We start from the raw sequence: 19527 nt of genomic DNA on the forward strand, positions 1-19527 counted from the left end.
ATCTTTTCTCTCCTGATAATTCATAACTAGAATGGCAATGCAAGAGTTGTTTGAAATGCATTTTAATATTGCATTTACATGTAACTTTAGGCCTATATTTATATCATAATGTGGGAGAAAGGCTGAATTTTCTTTAAAACTCATTGTTGAATGTACATAGGAAAGGCAATATAAATATATTGGTTCCTCTACCCCAATTACTTTGTGCTACTTGTTTGGGATCACATGATAATGATGTTGATTTGTCCTATGGTTCTCCTCTTGTCATTTGATGTGGTTTGGATCCCCCATGAGAGGATGGGGTAGCTGTATTATTATTTAGCTGTTGTTACCTCAATATTAAAAAAAAATTTTGTGTGTGGGAAGTATTTGTAGGTAATAGAATCAATTATTACTGCTTTAGAAACCTAGAAAATACTTTTTAGGTACTGGACAAGTCCATGATAGGGTTATAATCTTTCTTCCAGGGCAGTAAGACAAAATTGGTTTATAGACCCAAACAGAAAAGAGCACCCATGTAGATAGAGTTAAGGGTCTTGGCTACAGCCATGGGCCCAGCACTGTGCTAGGAAACCAGCTTCCTTATCTGTAAGGTAGAGATAAGAATATGGAGGTCTATCAAGATGAGACAAGGTAATGTGAGCCCCGCTTTGCAAACATTAGAGAACTCTACAAATATTAGCTTAGAAGATACTTATCTATCCAGATAGTCAAACTTAAAAATAAAGTAGGTGATTGCTTATGTCCTGTAATTTCAGTAAAGCAAGGAAGGCTTGATTGCCCAAACACAACCTTTATCACCTGCCGGCAGATACCTGAAATATGCCCACTGAAGGGCACCTTTTCTTTGCTCAGTTGAAGACCAGGCTTAAGCAAATGCTTTTTGGGGAAGAAACATCATCAATTTAAATTTAGCTTAGAAGTGAAGACTGGATTCTTGTGCTAAGGGCAGGTTTATTTTTTTTTTTAAGATTTTATTTATTTGACAGAGAGAGAGAGAGCACAAATAGGCAGAGCGGCAAGCGGAGGAAGAGGGAGAAGCACGCTGTCCACTGAGCAGGGGGCCAGATGCGGGACTTAACCCAGGACACTGGGATCATGACCTGAGCCGAAGGCAGACACTTAACCGACTGAGCCACCCTGCTAAGGGCAGGTTTTGATAGGGGCAGTGGGCAGAACATAAACTTCATACTTCACAGTGTTGCCCTGGGTTAGCTTTGGAGAGAGAGGATGATTTTGGTGCCATTTGCATTGTTTAGTCATTCCAGCTTGGGTTGGTCATGAGAAAGGAAAAAGCAGGTCCTTTTAAAACTATATGCCCAGTATCTTTCTCCCTAATTTCCAAGTTGGAACACAGAGCCTAAAAAGCAAGAAAATGACAAACTTAGAATTTTTGTATAATAGTAGGGAGATGACTGCTAACTAGAAAGGGTAAAAACAAACTATTTACTTTTAAGCCTAAGCTGGACAATACAGTCAAAATGAATTGGATAGTTGGAGTTACCCAAATAATTCGAACTCCGTGGAATACTTTTGCCTTATCTGGATACTTTTCTGACTTTTGGTATGAATGATCCAGACAGTGATCTCAGTTCTTAATTTATTTTGCATGTGTAGTCACTAATACAGCTTCAAAATAAGACCTGTTTTCAGAAAACATTCTCAGTGTATATTTGTCTTCTTGTTACTGAGAAGTGTTGCTGGGTGCCTGTGATTGCCCAATTAATTTGTGTAATTAGGATGATCTAGGCATTTAAAAATACACACTACTGGGGTGCTTGGGTGGCTCAGTTGGTTAAACGTCTGCCTTCGGCTCAGGTCATGATCCCAGGGTCCTGGGATCGAGTCTGGTGTTGGGGCTTCTTGCTCAACGAGGAGCCTGCTTCTCCCTCTTCCTTTATCCCTCCCCCTGCTTGTGCTCTGTCTCTGTCTTTCTCAAATAAATAAATAAAATCTTTTAAAAAAAAAATATGCGCTACTGGTAAATAGTCAATAGTATATAAGATGTATCCTACAAGGGTTTTGGAAAATACGTGTACTTTTTGCTGTGGTTAGTTTATAAGCAAAACTCCAGGAGATGTAGGTAGATTTTGAATGAATTGCAGAAACAACAGCATAAATGCTCACTCAGAGCACATTGCTTTGCTCCGTTTGAAACACTCTTATTAAGCTGCAGATTTTGGCTCTTGGGACTTTGAATGCCTTAGAGTCATCAGTAAGCACCTGTGTTTATGTGCTGCCATAAACAGTCATATAGAGAACAAATTTGGCATAATTTGCCCTTGTTTCTATGGCACATTCTAGTAATTAGATGGTAAACTTGGGGTTGAAAACCCAACATGAGCTGTGATCAGGTACTTAATTCAGGGAATCTTTGTACAGTAGAATTTCAGGAACTGCTTGGATGGTGGAGGAAAATGTATGACTGGCTAGGAGAGCAAGCTTGCACAGAAGAGGGGGAGAATAATTAAACAAAGGGAAGAGAACAATACAAGAAATGGAGAAAGGAGTGTCAGGAAAGACCAGAGAAGTGAAATAGCTTGGGATCCCTGGCATGCGTCGGCACAGATAAGTGAAGCCCCTTACACCTGAGGCATAGTGCAATATAAACTACTTGGTGTCAAGGTAATAATATTCATGAAGCCCCCTTAACCAGGCAGGCAAAGTCAGAATCATTAGAAGTACGACAGCTGACGTGATGTGCCTCCCAACGTGATACAGTGTGGAGTTTACACATCATCCTTGAAGTCTTCTTGCCAAAAATGTTTAACCTGAATCTAATCAAGCCCTTACACCTTAATCTCTCCAGCTCATAGGGAATGAGGAAGCCAACTAAAAATATCACCCACCTGCCTCCTCCATCAGATTCATAATGTAGGATATTATTGCCTGGTTTCTTCAAAAAATCTTCTCATGGGAAAAAAAAAAAGGCAGAGTGACTTTTCTAGAAAGAGACAAAGAGACACAATAACAAATGTAATATATGAAGCTTAATCAAATCCTGGTTAGAAAAACACGCACATGGAACACCTGGCTCTAAAGGACATTTGGGAACAATTGGGGAAATCTAAATAGGACTGGATATTAGATGATACTTTGGAATTACTATTATTTAGGTATGATAATGATGTTGGGGTTATGTAGGACCGTGTCCTTATTCTTGAGAGATGAATGTTGAAAGTTTTAGGGGTAAAATGCCATGATGTCTATAATTTATTTTCAAATGCATTTTACACAGAAATATGGCAAAATTTTGACTGTTGTTGACTGAGAGGTGAGTATTCAAGTGATCACTGTGTTATTCTTTCAATATGTCAGAGTATTTGAAAACTTCTCGAGGAAAAGAAACAGAAAAATGATCATTTTCTCGACTTGAGAGTAATTGAATTTTAAGCTGAACTTAAAAGTTGTAACTTTGATACATTTTATGAATTTTAAGAAAGTAATTTTGAAAGTTTCAACTTAGGAAAGAATGGGGTGGGTGGATGTGGATATGGTAGACATGAGGAGGGCCAGGGAAGAGAAGTTGGCCTTGGTCCATTTGTGAATTGACCAGGGTCCAGTCTAAGAAGTGAAGTTGAAAATAAAGATGAATCTCTGAGCTTTTGTGAAGAATCAAGCATCAGGATTTGATTATGGGCTGTTGCAAAGAAAAAGATGGTGATGAGTTGGACCATTCTGAAATTCCTTGCTTCAGAAATCAGATAAATGCTCACTCTCATTGATTAACTGACCCCGGGGGAGGATTGTAAGGTGAAGATGAGTAACTACATCTTTATTTTAAGCAGCCCCATCCTTGACTGACATCAAGAATGGTGTATTCTTGCGTATCAATTGGGAAACCCAGTGTTGTTTCAGAGATGGAATGAGAGTGGATGAATGGACAAAATTTAGCAGGCAGCAAGTAGATCTAGTGGTGATAAATTCATGAGAACAGAGGACATCTCTTTGGCTTGTATTATGAAGAGAAAAGAGCAGGAATAATGTGATTGGAAATTTACAATGTTTTTCACTTTGACAGAGTGTGTCAAGATACAAGGGCGGGAGGTGAAGTGGGGAGGAGGAATCCGTCCTATTGTTAGTTACTGTTATAGAAAGTGATGTTCCATCTTTTGAGTCCTAAAAATAATTTCTTGTTCTTTAGATCATATAAAGTATTTATTTCTGTGTGAATCGGCTGGGTACAGGCATCATTAAATTCATGTTAAAGTATTAAAAGGATAGAAAATAATGGAACGTATGGTGTGGCTAAGAGGACTGGGTTTCTTGAATGTCAGTCAAATTTGAAGCAGTCAGCAAGTTATAATTTTGGCAGTTAGGTATCTGTGCTACCTGAAGTAAATTGTGATACATGTTTGAAAACATTTTGGAGGGTTTGCTTACTGTATAGATCAAATTAGAATTACATCTCCAATGGCTACAATTACCAACTACTTTTAGGAAAAATCTCATGTTATTTCAAATGCTTAAAACTTGAACATTTCCATGCTAGTTTTCATCTCTAAGGAGAGGCCAAATTTCAGAAAATACCCCTCCAATTTCTTTTTCCATCACGGGGACATTGAATATGTATACCTTTTCCATTGTACACGGGTTTCCTTTGTTTTAAATTGGTTCTCTTAACAGTGACCTAAATTTGAAACTTACTTGGCATTTGAGTTTTTGGTTGTTTTAAGCATGTTTTATTTGTTGCCCAGTTGCTGGAAACAAACATTTGCAGTGACCTAATGACGCCAGATGGTATGAAAAGACCTTGTCTGAGAAGTGTTTAGAATCATGATGTAGGGCTTGGGGTCCAGCGTCCATGCTTGGGTCTGCCATTGCCCAGTTGTGCAGTCATGTGCTCTTTGTTAAACATGGGAACATGCCCCTTAATTAGACACAGACATTACAAAACGGGACCAAAAATTCAAGTACTTCAAGACCTTCCTGTTGCAAATGCCAAAAGAGCAGAAAATTCCACATATAAACACCTGAGTTAACTAAGAACAGAAATACTGGAAAACCTGAAGTAGGTGTAAACAGAAAAGATATTTTTAGTACAGTGCTTTAGCACAGATAAAGATGATCAAACAACATGCAAACCCACTTTTGTAGTTTGCAAGTATAAAATGTCCATAAGTTAAAAAAAAAAAACCCATAAGAAACAAACTCTAAGATTAAATTCTCTAATACGCATTCTGTAGAAAAAAATAATCCTTATGTGGATTAGGAAGAAGAGAAAGGAGCAGTACTTGCTGTGAAGTCCAGAAATTATTGGAAAAGCCTTTCTTTCCTTTAATTCCTGCTCATACAAATAATAAGAGCTGGGGCAAAACTGAGTTAAAGCACCCAAGAATTATTTGGGGGATCCTCTTAGAGGTTCCAGAAGTTGTTCTAAGAGTTCTCTTTAGACAGGAAAAATGGAAACAGGATGGGCCTTTGGAGAAATAATTGGATATAATTGGAAATAGGTCTTTTTTGGCAGATAAATTCAGTAACATTACCCCAGTCTCTAAACCTTAGTAATAAGACACACACATACACACACACACACACACACACACACACACACACACACAGTTTTTGAAGGGTCAAACAGATGCACTTAACTTTTGTTTAAAAAATTTTTTTTTTAAGTAAACATGGAGAAATTAACAGGAAAGTGTGAGCTCATCAAAGTGGAAACTATCCTAATTATGGCTGAAAGTACTTTTTAAAAAAGTCTCAATTCTTCTGTGACAGGACTTTGAAGAAAAATATTTCTTGGTTTCTACCACACAGAAGCCAATGAGAAAGTAGGGAAACAGATACCAGGCCTGTCAGTCCCACATGGCAGAAAAAAAATACAGATGGATGTATAGACACCCATGTGGATTGTTACCGCTCTACATATAGAGACAGAGACCAGACTTTGAAAATCTCTTCTCAGTGATGGAAAATGAATTTAGTGCTCAATTAAAGGGTCTGGGACATTAAGTTCTGCTTAGAAATCTTTAGTTTTCTGCAGTCGCCTCTGCTGTGACTGTTAGTGCATTGTTGGAATGAGGTATAAAGCTAAGATGAAATAGCTAGTTGAGGATATTCTGATGGGGCTGGTGCCAGAATCATTGTAACACTTTTCATATTGGTCATTTCCCTCAACTGAGGCCACAAGCGACATAAGGAGCTGAGACTTCTAAAGAAGGAATAACGATAAGACATTTTACCAAAGACGCTTGGCCTCTCGCGGATGTATTACCCCCTTCTGTGGGAAGGGGGACGGAGTGACCCCCCAGGCTGGGTCACCGGTGGGTATAGGTGTGCATGTGGCCCTCGCCCCTTCCCCATTTGCCCAGCCACATGCTTTGAGGGGCAGGGCCGTCCCAGGTGAACTTGGCCTTCATCTTCTTGCAGACGTACTGCTGGGCAGTGACTGGGGAAGGCTGGGCCAGGGCTACCAGACATCTGCCTTCTCTGTGAGCAGAGAGCCCCACTGGGGTGTGCTGATTGCATTTACTGAAGTTTGGCCTCCTTCGGGTGGAATAAGTCATTAACACCAGGCACTTCCTATGACATCTGGGTTTTTCTTCAGTATCCCGCTCAAATACTCCTTTGGCATAATCTAAGAAGTATTTCATTGAGTGTTAGTGAGTCTGGTTGTCTCCAGTGGCTCTAAAATGGCCACCCTTGCCAAAGCTTACCTGTGTCAACAGCAGAGGTATCCCTGAACGTGTCCCACACATATCAGTGATGGGAGCCTGGAGCTCTCCAGCAGTGGCTGGTCTTGTTCCAGCAGCCTCTGCCAGACCTCCTTCGTGCAGGGCCCCTCTTCCTTCGAGTTGAAAAGATCAGTAAAGACAGGGATAAGATCCAAAGGGAGAAAGAGCTGCATGAAAGGGAGCATGTCTGCATGTCACTGGGCTTCTGCCAGGGGCAGGGAGAACTGCTAGTTTGACTTGGACTGAATGTGGGACTGAGACATTAGGATAATCAAAATATAGATTCTTAGAACTGAAGTAGAGTCTTTCAGAGAATGGACGATGACCCAGACGTTACCCTTCCTACTGCCTAATACCGTTCTTCACCCAGGCCAGTGTCTTCTGGGTGCCTACGAGTGTCCAGAAGTGTTCACTCCTTTGAGTGTTCACACCACTTGACCTGTTTCATAGACACGTTTACATTTCCTGGGTCCTCCTCAAGCCCCTGATCTCAGATGATTTTCATTTTGTTGGCAATGAAAATGCCTTTATCATGACATGGAATATCAAATTTCCATGTTTTATACCTCTGGGCTCACTAAAATAATATATCCTATTAATAATTAGACTCCCATGTTTGCTGAGCAACAGGCATTGAAATGAATTATGGGGCAGTTGAGAATGGAAGCATGTTAGGTCAGTTCAGATACTGGCAACGTGGCATGATTTTGTGGTCATGATATTTGACGATGACAATTCTGAGTAGGTTGGAAGTAGTTTTAAGGGACCAAGGCTTGAGTTGCTGGTTGATTTGGGCTCTGTACATTACAAAAATGTTTAAGGAGTTGCAGCTGATATTCTAGGGTCTGTTGTTTCTTGGCTTTGTCTACATGATCCCTTAGAATTGAGATTTGCTAAAACAAAGTGGAATCATCTGGTTTACTTAAAAAAAAAAATCGAAATAAACCTCAGTCCTCTGGAATCTGACCCATAAATTTGTGGAGAACAAAGCAGCATTGCCCTGTGTTGAGAGATTACAGAATGACTCCCCTGCACTGCCCTGCCCCTTCTCCCACAATGATGATAGTATGGGTTTTTTTTTCTTTCTCATCCTTCCATTTTTTTTCTCCTGTTGTCTCCTTTTATATATCAGAAAAGGTATATATAAGATAGAATATTCTGTCGCATTGAGGTCTTTGTTTATGAGACTGTCTTTATTCTAGTGATGCTGTTGTGCAAACAGACTTGCAATTTCTATTTTGAAGTAGTTGTTTCGGAATCAGTTTATGAGCTGCATAAGAAAATTAGACTGTCTTTGATCTTCTGCAGCTCACTCATTTGCTATAGTCTCAATGGATCGAAGGCTTCCAATGGTCAATTCAGCCTCCAGCAAGCAAGGATTTGCACCATTGAGGATATTTAAAATAGTATGTCTTCAGCCCTGAAGAGAATTCTGAAATCCAGACAGAGGAGCTCTAAATATTTTGAACGAAAACAGCAATGCTTTCAAGATGACACTTTGAAGAGGTCTGGTTTAGAATGTTCAGGCTTTAACGGAGTTGTTCAGAAAATGGTATGAACGTTCTGGGGCTTAGGGGCAGGCATCCTAGTAAGACAGTGCATTTATATAAAATTGATAGCTGATGGAGAATGTTGACATTTATGACCTTACTTGACCTTTAAAACACAAGGAAAAGTTGGTATATTTGTCTCCCATTTACTTATGTGAAACCCCAGGCTCAGAAGTAGGGACTAGCTCTGTTGGGGTTTCCAGGTCCATAGATCTTTCTCCGTTTTGCAAACTCGCCATATCTCTGGCCCTCGGTTTTGTTCATTTTTCAAATAACTTTGGCTGAGAAGACTACCACGGCCTCTTTTAGCCCTGCAGTCCTCTGATTGTGATAATTTTGACATCTTTCTTCTTTTCCACCATGGTCCTACGTGCCACTGAGAGTTACATATGCACGGGATCTGTGGACAGAGCAAACTGCACAAACATCAAATACATCAAGACCTACAATGATCTCCCAAATCCAGCCTGACCCGAGAGCCTCCACTCCAATGTTGGCTCCTCCAAAAAGCCTTCCAATCCTTCAGCCCACGTTCTCTCTCTCCTCCGTGAACTCTTACTGCATTTGGAATCCAATCAGACCATTTTGAATGTAATTATCTTCAAATTGTTGTTTTTGATCCTCTTTTCCCCACAAGGCTGTGCTGCTTGTGAGGGCAGGGCCATTTAGGAATTGAGCTCAGTGCTGGGCAGAGAGGAATAGTCAGTAAATACGTTATTAGGTTCAGCTAGGTTGTGCGGTCGTCCTAAATGAACATAACAAAAGCTTGCATTTTGCAGAGAGCTCTGTGCTAGATCTCTCTGAGCTTCGGGCTGATGGGCTTCCACCATGTTAATGCTTGCTGTCTGGAATATGTGGCCTCCTTAATTCCTACAATGGGGAGAAAGAGGTGCTGCAAGGGACACTCCTTTTCCTACAACCCTTGTTTCAGAATGAGTCACTTGGCCCTGCCTGTCAGGGCTATGGACTCAATTGTGGCCCTCCCAAAGCATATGTTGAAATCTCAAACTCCAATGTGACTTTATTTGGAGATAGAGTCAATAAGGAGGTAATTAAGATTCAGTGAGATTGTAAGGGTGGAGCCTTGAGATGACAGAATTAGTGTCCTTTTAAGAAGTGATACCCGAGAACTCCCGACTCCCATTCTCTGCCATATGTGGACACAGCAAGATGGCAGCCTCCTACAAGCAAGGAAGAAAGACCTCACCGGAATTGGCCATGCTCATATGTCTTGCCCTTTAGGCCTGTAGAGCTGTGGGAAAATGGTCTTCTGTTATTTAAGCCCCCCAGTCTGGGATATTTTGTTAACAGTAGTCTGAGCTGACTGATGGTAGTTTGGAAGCCGGCATATGCGGGGAAGCTGGGACAAGTGGTTCTTTGGTGAGCAGTGAATGTTCCCACCACAAGCGGCAGAGTGTGGTCAAGACAGACCTGGTTTCCTGCTCCCAGGGAACTAAAGAAACCTATTAATATGATTTGTGGCATTTAGTTTTTCTACACTATTTGCAACCAAACCACAGGTAATTATTAGTTTTGAGTTCTGTGTACTTGGATAAGGCACAGAAAACCTGGGAGCGTAACCAGATGAGGCACGTGTTAAAATTTGCACAGTGGTATGAGGCCCAAAATGTTTTTTGTTCCTTGCAGGATCTCTACATAGATAAAAAAGAACCTGAGAAGCACTGAAGCTTAATACAGAAAATTTCCCTCAATACAGTTGTAGAAAGAAGCATTGGGGAAAAGAGGCCTTTATGGTCATCATTTTGGGAGTGATCTGGTTGTCATGGTAATAACAACTATGTCTGTATGCCCCTCTTTATTTCCCCCTCAACACGAGTCTGTCTTTTTAGTCACATCCTTGGTAATGGAACTTTGAATAAATTTCATGTTCTCACCATCGAGTGCTAGGATTTAGGATGTGATTTGTGTTGTTTTGCTGCAAGGACAGACTAATGGGAATTATGATGTCAGAATATAATCATGACAATACTTATTCTTTTCACAATGTAAGAATAGCAAGATACATATATCACGACTGTTGAAATGCTCAAATCATGGTAGAGATGGAGGAAATATCTCAAATTTAATTGTTTCTTTAGAAAAGATGTCAAGCAGAATCAGAAGTTTCATGCTTAGGAATTTTTTTCCCCCTTTGTAGGTTACTTTTTAAAACCATTTCTGCCTTCGTGTAACTTTTAAAATACCATTTCATAAACTAAAGTAGTTGTCTGGAATTCCTTGAAGCCCATGGTTTGGCTTCAGCAGGCTTTAAACAAATACACTGTCAGAAATCAATGTGGATACGTTTCCAGCAGTTAATGCCCTAGTCACAGTAGATATTTTGTAAAATCAATAGCCTGAAATATCAGAGGATTATGGTTGTATCAGATACCCCAAATGCCTAACATTGTTTTAATTACTCTAATAAAAGAAAGCTGGGTGGATTAAAAAAAAAAAAAAAAAAAAACCTTGCCTATAAAGAATGTTCTGCTCAAGCCAAAGCAAATTTTTTACAAGTTCTTTTAGAAAATCTGGAAGTATTTAAGCGTTTTCCTCTTCTTATGAGACAATGCCTGTTACACCGCCAGTGCTCTGTCGTACGATATTCTCCTTTATGACAACAGGCTTTTAGGACAAGTTGATCACATATGTTGCTCTAGTTGCATTAATGATAGGCTTAGATATTTGGACCCTCTTTCCTACTGGCACAGAGAAATAAACATATTTTAATGTTCTAGTGCATGGACACTGAAGAGCTCTCCCGAGGTTTTCCAGTTTAGTTTGGGGCCACGGTCGGCCTGAGGCTACAGGAACTCCGTTTAGCTTGGAAGATGGGCAGAAGTCACTTTGCCGGAGTGGAGATGTGTTTGTATCATAGTGAAAAAGATTGATGATAGGAATAAAGAAGAGCTGTGACAGAAGTTTGGATGAATCCACCCCATTATATACAGTTAGAACTTTCCCCGTAAGGGACCTCATTCTGGTTTTTACGAAAAGAAGTCCAGGATTTCCAAAAAAGGGATTCACATTCCTCAACCAAATTTAGAGTACTGAGGGTAGAGCTTCTGTTTGCCAGAAAACCTCAGTTTTGTGCCAGAACGTTGGAATAAGATTTTCTAGCTCTGGATGGAGATGAACATCTCAACTGCATAGGTGGGATAATTTACAGGACACCCATGCAGTATGGGTTGATCAGTCATAACGTGACTTTATAATGGGTCACAGCTCAAGATATGCAAAATCTGCATCTCCATGACTACCTTGAATAATTTCTGATACTTTGCCTCTTGATAATCACAATGCAATTCGTTATAATTACTATAATCTAGAAAATAGCTGTTTAAGAGCTGAGACTATTTTCAGGAAGACAGAGCTGCCTTTTTTTGTGAATACTGGCTATCAGGAAAGGGGTGAGCATGAAGTAGGGTCAAGAAGAGGAGACCCATACTGATTATCACTGATCACACTGATCTAGGCCAGGGTGTGATGTTAGGACTGGCAAACAGGCGGCATCATGTAATGTCCTGTATCCATCTGGCCAGACAGGGGACATTTAAGGAACACTGACCTTCATAGGATTTCCCTGACACGGCAAACCATTCCACTCCTAGCTCCCTGGTTATTCTCTACCTCTGCACTGGAGCCTTTATAAAATCATAGAATGTAGGCACATCATTGAGGATTAGCATCCTTAAAACTTTGTTGATGAGGAAGCTGAAGTCCAGAGAAGTGAATTAGTTTGCTTCACGTCTGGTATTGACTTTGCGGTTGGTGAGGACTAGAACTGAGCTTTGTGGTTCCTGCTTCAGTGTTCTTTGTACTATTTCATCCTGGCTCTTAGGCCATCTCTTTTGGACATGGAGTATTCACAAGAAACCATTGCTATCTGTATACATTGGCTCAGGCTGCCATAACAAAATACCGTAGTCCGGGTAGCTTACACAACCAAAACTTACTTTCTTACAACTGGGGAGACTGGAAGTCAGATCGAGATGCTCACAGATTCAGTTCCTGGTGGGGCTGTTTTCCTGGTGTCCAGACACCCACCTTCTTGATGTGCTCATGTGGTAGAAAGAGAGGGAATCTGTGCTCTGTCTTCATTCCCCTCCTTCTAAGGGGGAATGATAGGAATAAAGAGCTGTGACAGAAGTTTGGATGAATCCACCCCATTATATACAGTTAGAACTTTCCCCGTAAGGGACCTCATTCTGGTTTTGACCTAATCCCATCATGGTGGCTCCACTCTCATGACTTCCTTTAAACCTAATTACTTCCCCTCTAGAGAACAGACTGAGGATTGATAGAGGGGAAGTGGGTGGGGGATGGTCTCAATGGGTGATGGATATTAAGGAGGGCACTAAATGCCACTTATGATGGGCACTGTTATATGTAAGTGATGAGTCACTAAATTCTACTCCTGAAACCAGTATTCCACTGTATGTTAACTAACTAGAATTTAAATAAAAATTTGAAAAAAAATTAATTAAAAATAAATAAATAAATTAGGCATAGTAAGAGATTAGCAATTATAACAATATACTGTAATAAAAGTTATATGAATATGGAAAAAAATAAAAATAAACCTAATTACTTCCCAAAGGCCCCACCTCCCTATGTCATCACATTAGAGCTCAGGGCTTCAGCATAGGGATTTGGGGGATGAGGCACATATTCAGTGTATAACACCAGCTGAACCTAGAAGGACAGATATATTTCCGGGACCTGTTTTAGTGAGTTCCATGTTCCGCAGTGTTTTATGACTAAGCCCTGGGTGCTTGTAGGCAAGAGGTGCAGAGTGGGCTCTGATATTTTGGCTTCATGGTCTTGATCTTTTGGCACCAAGACATGGTGGGTGACCAAAAGGGTCTGGATGTCCCCAGAGTGAAATTTGCTACTTGAACATTGATATTAACTGGTTGAATTATGTAATTCAATGACATCATGTGTTTCTTGAGGAGAATTAAAATGAAATCCATACAGTTAGAAATCTTCCATAGCATTTATTCTTTGAGCATTTATTTTTTCACTAGCCAGAGCAAGTTTTGTGAAAACTTGAACATTTTTAGCAAAATTGTAATATCTTCTTTTTCTTTTCACATTTCTTTTTTTTTTTTAAAGATTTTATTCATTTATTTGACAGAGAGAGAGAGACAGTAAGAGGGAACACAAGCAGGGGGAGTGGGAGAGGAAGAAACAGGCCTCCCGCGGAGCAGGGAGCCTGACGCGGGGCTTAATCTCAGGACCCTGGGATCATGACCTGAGCTGAAGGGAGACGCTTAACGACTGAGCCACCCAGGTGCCCCTTCTTTTCACATTTCTATATCTAAATTATTTTTATATCTCTTTTCTTGATAAATTGAATCTGGGACATTGTATACTGAATAATTGTTAGGTTACTTAGTCCTTTGTTAAATCAACCCGGGTTTCTAGGTGAGGGTCCTGGAGAAAGGGATCTAACATTGTGAGCCTAGTGCATGCTGGCCATCTAACTGTCTCATATGTATTGTCTCAGTCCTCTTGAGAGCTCTGTGAAAATGGGCATTTTTAGTTATGTTTTATAGAGGAGAATATAGGCAATGAGAGGTTGAGAGTTTTGCCCATGGTAATAATATATGTGGTAACTGGTCAAGTCAGCCAGCGCCAAGCCGTGTTGGTCCAACCTCAAAAGCTGTGCTCTTACCATTTAACTCTGTTATGGATCATCTTTACACTACTCACTTGGTCCACAGGGACTGTGATTGTGTGGAAAGGTCAATTTCACCTTCAGAGAGCACCAATTCTAATGGACACAGAGATGCCTGGGTGTGTGCTTTGTGGGGGATAGCATTTGTTGGGGAAAGAGCTGTTTTTGTGCTGAACTTAAAAACTCCCTTGTGGGGCACCTGGGTGGCTCAGTTGGTTAAGTGCCTGCCTTTGGCTCAAGTCATGATCCTGGAGTCCCTGGATGGAGCCCTGCATTAGGCTCCCTGCTCAGCGGGGAGTCTCCTTCTCCCTCTGCCCCTCACCCCGCTCATGGGCACGCACACGAGATCTCTCTCTCTCACATAAATAAATAAAATCTTTAAAAAAAATAAAACCTCCCTTGTGCTCTTTCCTTGAGGAGGAGTATTGCTACTAGTCCTTTAATAATTATCCAATTTTGGTTTTTTTTGGTCCTCTGATAACCTTTCATGTTGACTTTAAATGTAATTTCTTCCTCCCCCCGCTCCCCCATGAACAATATACTCTATGCTGATAATTCTTTTTTACTCTTGAGGGGAAGTTGCAGATGTAGAAAACTATACTTATATAAAAACAATTTTTTCCTTCTCTTTCTCCTCCTCTTTATCAATATTTCTGTGTTTGCCATTACTTCAAAGATGCCAGATATTTCCCTGGAAGCAATCCAAAACTTTTTGCTTTGGGAAAAGGAACTATCTTCTGATCAATTTTGGTACCTAACCACAAACTGAATCCCAAATTTGGAAAATTCTCCATGGCTCAGCTCTGTCTCATTCTCTGACTTTCCCCACCCACTCTCTCTGTTCCTCTGTCTTTGGCCTGCCTTCCTCCACCCTTCCCCTCCCACCCACCTGCCCCTGGGTCCTCTCCCAGTTGGTGGTCAGTCTTGGGCTTAGCTAGAGCTGCTCCATCTCTTTGGAATCTGTCTCTCCAGTCCAGCGGCTGAGTCACTGTCTTGTTTCAGCTCTTGCTTAAACACAGTCCTGCATACTCTTGCAAGAGTTGCAGTGAGTCAGCCTTCTCTGTTCTTTCATGTTTTACTTTAGTGCATTTAAAAAATCTGTATCACTTCAACATCTTTAAGTTGTATTTTTTTTTTGGCTCCAGTGCCTTATTCTCTTTGGGAAAACATTCTTTATTTAAACTCAGTATTTTATGCTTTATTGTAGAATGGTTCCTGATCACAAAGTAAAACGAGTTCTGTACATGTGATAAATGATAATTCCCAAGAGTATTTTGATATTGTCGTTTTAAAATGTCTTAAATAGGAAAACTAAATAGTAGGTCCTTGACATGGTGGCCATCTCCATCGAGTAGCCCTTTTACTAGTGGAATATCTAAACCGTTTTAATAAATGTATGCTAGGAAGCTAACAGATAGCCAGCTCTTGAACATTTTCTAGGTTGTACTCAACACGGGACACCAGCTGAGAGGGCAGACGAGGATTCAGCCCACGCTCTGTTTACTGAATGCTATGTCCTGATGCACAACACATCTTAAGGGTCACTTTTTTCCAGTCCCTGCACAGGAGCTGAAGGGATAGGGCAGACAGACATCATTTAATCTCGCCACAATCCTTTGCTGTTGGGATTATTGTCCCATTGTCCCATTATTAGCCCAGAGAGGCTGGACAGTCTGGTGAACATCTCACTGCTCCTGAGAGAGAGTGGGGATTTAGATCCAGGTTTGCTAATTATAATCCAGCACCCTCTTCTTTTACCCACTACTGGATCTTCCTTCCCCAGATCCCGGCAAAACACAGCAAACACTCTTAGAATGAGGATACTGTAGGTACTAGTAATTTTAAGGCATGAAAATTAAATCTTATGAAGCCATGCTCCGATATTTATCACAACCTCCTCAAATTACCATTCATCTCTGGAGCATCTCCAGTGGTGAGTTTTTAATTGACAAAAATGACGGGCCTTGGTTGCCAAATGGTAAGTTTTGAACTATCATTCCTGCTCATGTATTTATAGGGAGATCTAAAAACAAGGGCAATCACAGCTTAACTTTGAGGATCAAGAAAGTGCCAATGTAGTACCTCAAAACTGAGGTTGAAGTCTGAAGTTTTCTCAACCGGGTCAAGATTTAGAAAAGTACATTATTCCACAGTCTGTTTATTCTTAACAATTACTTTAAAAATTAAAGGTTTTCGTGCCATCGCGTGTGATAATTTTGTGTTATAAAAGGTAAAACACAGCTATTCATGGAGCAATTGTAACAATTCTTGAATAGCTTTATCTTTGGAGACGTAGTGCTGATACAGGGAGGGAGGAAAGGTCCCTGAATTATTTTCTTGCACTCAGTCTTCTAAGAATCGTGGCCAATGCACTGTGAATTGGGGCTGGGGGTAGCTCTATGTTTTTCTCTTTTCTGTCTAGTTTACATAAGTCCTGTAGGAGGAAGCTCAGCCTGGGGTGAGCATCTCTGGAGAGACTAATGTGAGGAAGGAAGGAAGACTTTAAAAAAGATGGTTAGGAGTGCATCTACCCAGACACAGTCCTGGACACAGATGTGAGAGCAACAAAAGTTCTTCAGGTTGGCTCCGGTGTCTCGTAATTTGCCTTTTCTAAATCAAGTAATGTGCCCTATCAGTAGGTATTGAACACAGAACCCCAGACCTGGCAGAAACCATAGAAGTCACCCACTTCATATCCTGGACATTCCTGCCTGCTGGTCCTCCAGCTTCTGCTCCCAGTGAAGATGTCAGCGTCTTCCATTGCTGAGGAGCACTCACTGTCAAAAAGGTTTCCTGCTGAATGACACAAATCCTCTCTTCCTTTGATTTGTGGCCTTTAGTCCTGCTCATCCCTTTATCACGCACCTGGCTTCAGCCGACAAGCTTGCTTAACATATCTCAACTCGGCCATCATGGTCATACCATGATGAGAAGGAGAGTCTCGCCTCTCCTTTCTTAGCTTGTTGCTCACAGGACCTGGTTATCAGAACCAGCACTGTTCTGCTTGCTGCTCTAGGTGGGTCGTGCTTTTGCCGAACTAGCACGGACGTGTGGAGTGACAGTGTCCCCAGTGTGCAGCCCGAGGGTGGGTGAGGTTTTTGAGGAGCTCCAGCACAACGCTCATTTGACAGGATAGATTTTTCTTTCTGGCTTGAGATAGCTAAATATTGGTTGTAAATTTTTTAGTACATTTCTTCTGGATGGCTTATACATAAGAGATGCCTTGAAATGAGAGATAGGCTTTCTCTGAAAATGTGGTGAATGAGTCACATAGGAGAAATTCCATTTGTGTTTTTAACTTGTCAAAAATCACCTCAATCTGGGCATAAAAATGCAGTTGGGCAGAGCCCGTCTTGGGTCCTTGGGATGGTGTCTCATGAAGAAGCAGAATCCACTACTCGTAGAGAAGGGCATTCTGAATGGTAACTCCTCCTGTTCTTTGTGATTCTCCCCAAAGTGACCTTTAGAGTGGAGGAGAAAAGATCCTCTTCCCCCTTCTTTTTCCTCTGGCTACTTCCTACATCCAAGTCAGACCTCATGGTGGTAGGTGTAATCTCTTGTGTGAGAGCCTGCCTGTGGCCACAAAGATCTCTCAGGCCTTTTCTGGCTTGCATGGAAGCCTCTTCATAATTAACTACCTCAAGGGGCATGTGTGAGACTTTGTGCCTTGTTATAAGCCTGACTTCATCCCTTGCAGCCTATTATTATCTTGTGCAGGCCCAATTTTGAGAAGAACACACAGTTTCGTGGTACCACCTACACCGTCATTTATTTAATCGATTTGGATGGTTTGTGCTGCTCTTGGCCTTGGACCTGCAAAAACAAAGCCATGGGATAAAGCAGCCCGCATCCTGTAATGAAAATCTTGTCCCTTTTCTGAGGCCTGGTAGAGAGAGATGATTTATTTTTACCCTACCAAATAAAACATTCTAGGAATCTGAGGTGAAAATTGGATTTTAACTGCTACTAAAATTTTGAGCATATAAAATCCCCAAGTGTTGAAAGTTTTACTTGATGAAGAGAAGAACCTGAAGAGTCTGGTACAAGAATGATCTACATCTGAGGTACACTGGTGTCTTGATAAAACTGGAAATAAACAGGAGGCACCCTGGCAGCAGAATGCAGCAGTGGAGACAGACCTCTGTGTTCTCAACATCATCGCTGGTTTCCAGTCTTAGACCCGTAGCACAGTTCTCTCTTCCTTCTTCCTGCTTCCTCTTTCAGATGTAAGCCTTCTGTGACTGAGCCGAAGGAGTCCGGGAACGACCTGAACCCAGCCACTGTATGCTTTTCTTCTGTCACGTTCTTATTTGTTGGTGTGTTCACGTTCCTCCCCATCTCCCTGCCCTCTCTCCCCCACCCCCCAAACCCCCATCATTTACTGTCTTCGAGAGCACACAACATCCTGTCAAAATCTTATTAAAAACCACAAAAACCTAAGGACTTCAGAACTAGGATGGAACTAAACCTTCATTAACTGTGCCGGGCCTTCCCTGGCTTTGTTTTACGATTTCGGACCTGTAGTCACTTAGAGCCTCCGTCAGAATGCTGTCTGCCTGGACCCGTAGGCCTGCCAGGTGCTTGGCGTCCCCTGCCCTTCTAAGGGTCACCACCTGCCCAGACTCTCTCTGTCACCGTGTTGCACTCACTAGCCTGGGTGTGTTTGCTACCTTTTCCTGGTTTTCACAGAGCCACTGCTTGTCTGGATGGACCGCAGCTGGGTTGTTTCTTAGTTCCTTGGATTGTTCGCTCCTTCCTTCGTTCAGAATTTATTGAGCATGGGCACTGTGTATTGGGATATAAAGATACGTAAGATACATCTGCATTTAATTAAAAAGCGTAGCGGAGGCGGTGGATCTGTGTAGCGTGCTGTGGGGGGAAGAGAAAGGAGGAGCTCGCTGAGGCTGAGGAGACAGGAGGCTTCGCCATGACAGCCTTTCAGAGCTGGAGTTCACTGGGTAAAGTTTCTCCAGGCAAAGGGAAAAGGAGGGGTATAGGGCTTAGCAGAGGAAGGGGACAGCTCTTGGAAAGACATTTGTTCAGAAAATAAACAGTCTTTTAGTGTGCCCGAAGGCTGGATGTAGAGAGGTGGAGGGGGGCAGAGGGAAAGTCATCTTCTCTGAGGCAGGGTAGGGAGAACCCTGTATATCATCCCAGGGAGTCTGCGGTCTTCAGACTATGGGAATCACGGAAGGTTTTTAATCAGTTGAGTGATGTCATCAGATTCGTCTTTGGAAAGATGACACTGGAAACTGTTTGGAGGACTTTTCAGAGGTTGAGGCAGAGGAAGGCAGAGTGACCCTTCGGGCGTGGATTCTGGGCTTAGCCGACAAAAGTGTCGATGGAGAGCCACGTGGCCTTTCTTGCACAGGTGGCCTCAGAGTGGGTACACAGAGTAGGATCTGTTTGCCTAGGCCCTTCCTGACCTCATTGGGTTAGTCTGATTGCAGGCCCCTTCCTCTCAGCCTCTTCAGACCTCCCGTGATTTACCAGGAGAGGAGATGGGTCTTTATATTTGACAACTGTAAGCCCCATTCTTCTCCCTGTTAGCCTTTGCTTAACCCTGCCAGCCCCTTCCTAACTTGGCTGACCTCCCTGGCTCAGACCACATGGC

General features: G+C 41.7%; 1 protein-coding gene across 12 annotated transcripts in view; it reads left to right on the forward strand.

Moving 5' to 3' along the window:
• The window catches only part of LTBP1 (latent transforming growth factor beta binding protein 1), a 389022-nt gene that overhangs the window by 200549 nt on the left and 168946 nt on the right, over positions 1-19527 (forward strand). The gene's annotated exons all lie outside the window — the stretch shown is intronic.

This window comes from Halichoerus grypus, chromosome 10, assembly GCF_964656455.1.
Source record: "Halichoerus grypus chromosome 10, mHalGry1.hap1.1, whole genome shotgun sequence".
In the NCBI taxonomy this organism is placed as follows: domain Eukaryota; kingdom Metazoa; phylum Chordata; class Mammalia; order Carnivora; family Phocidae; genus Halichoerus; species Halichoerus grypus.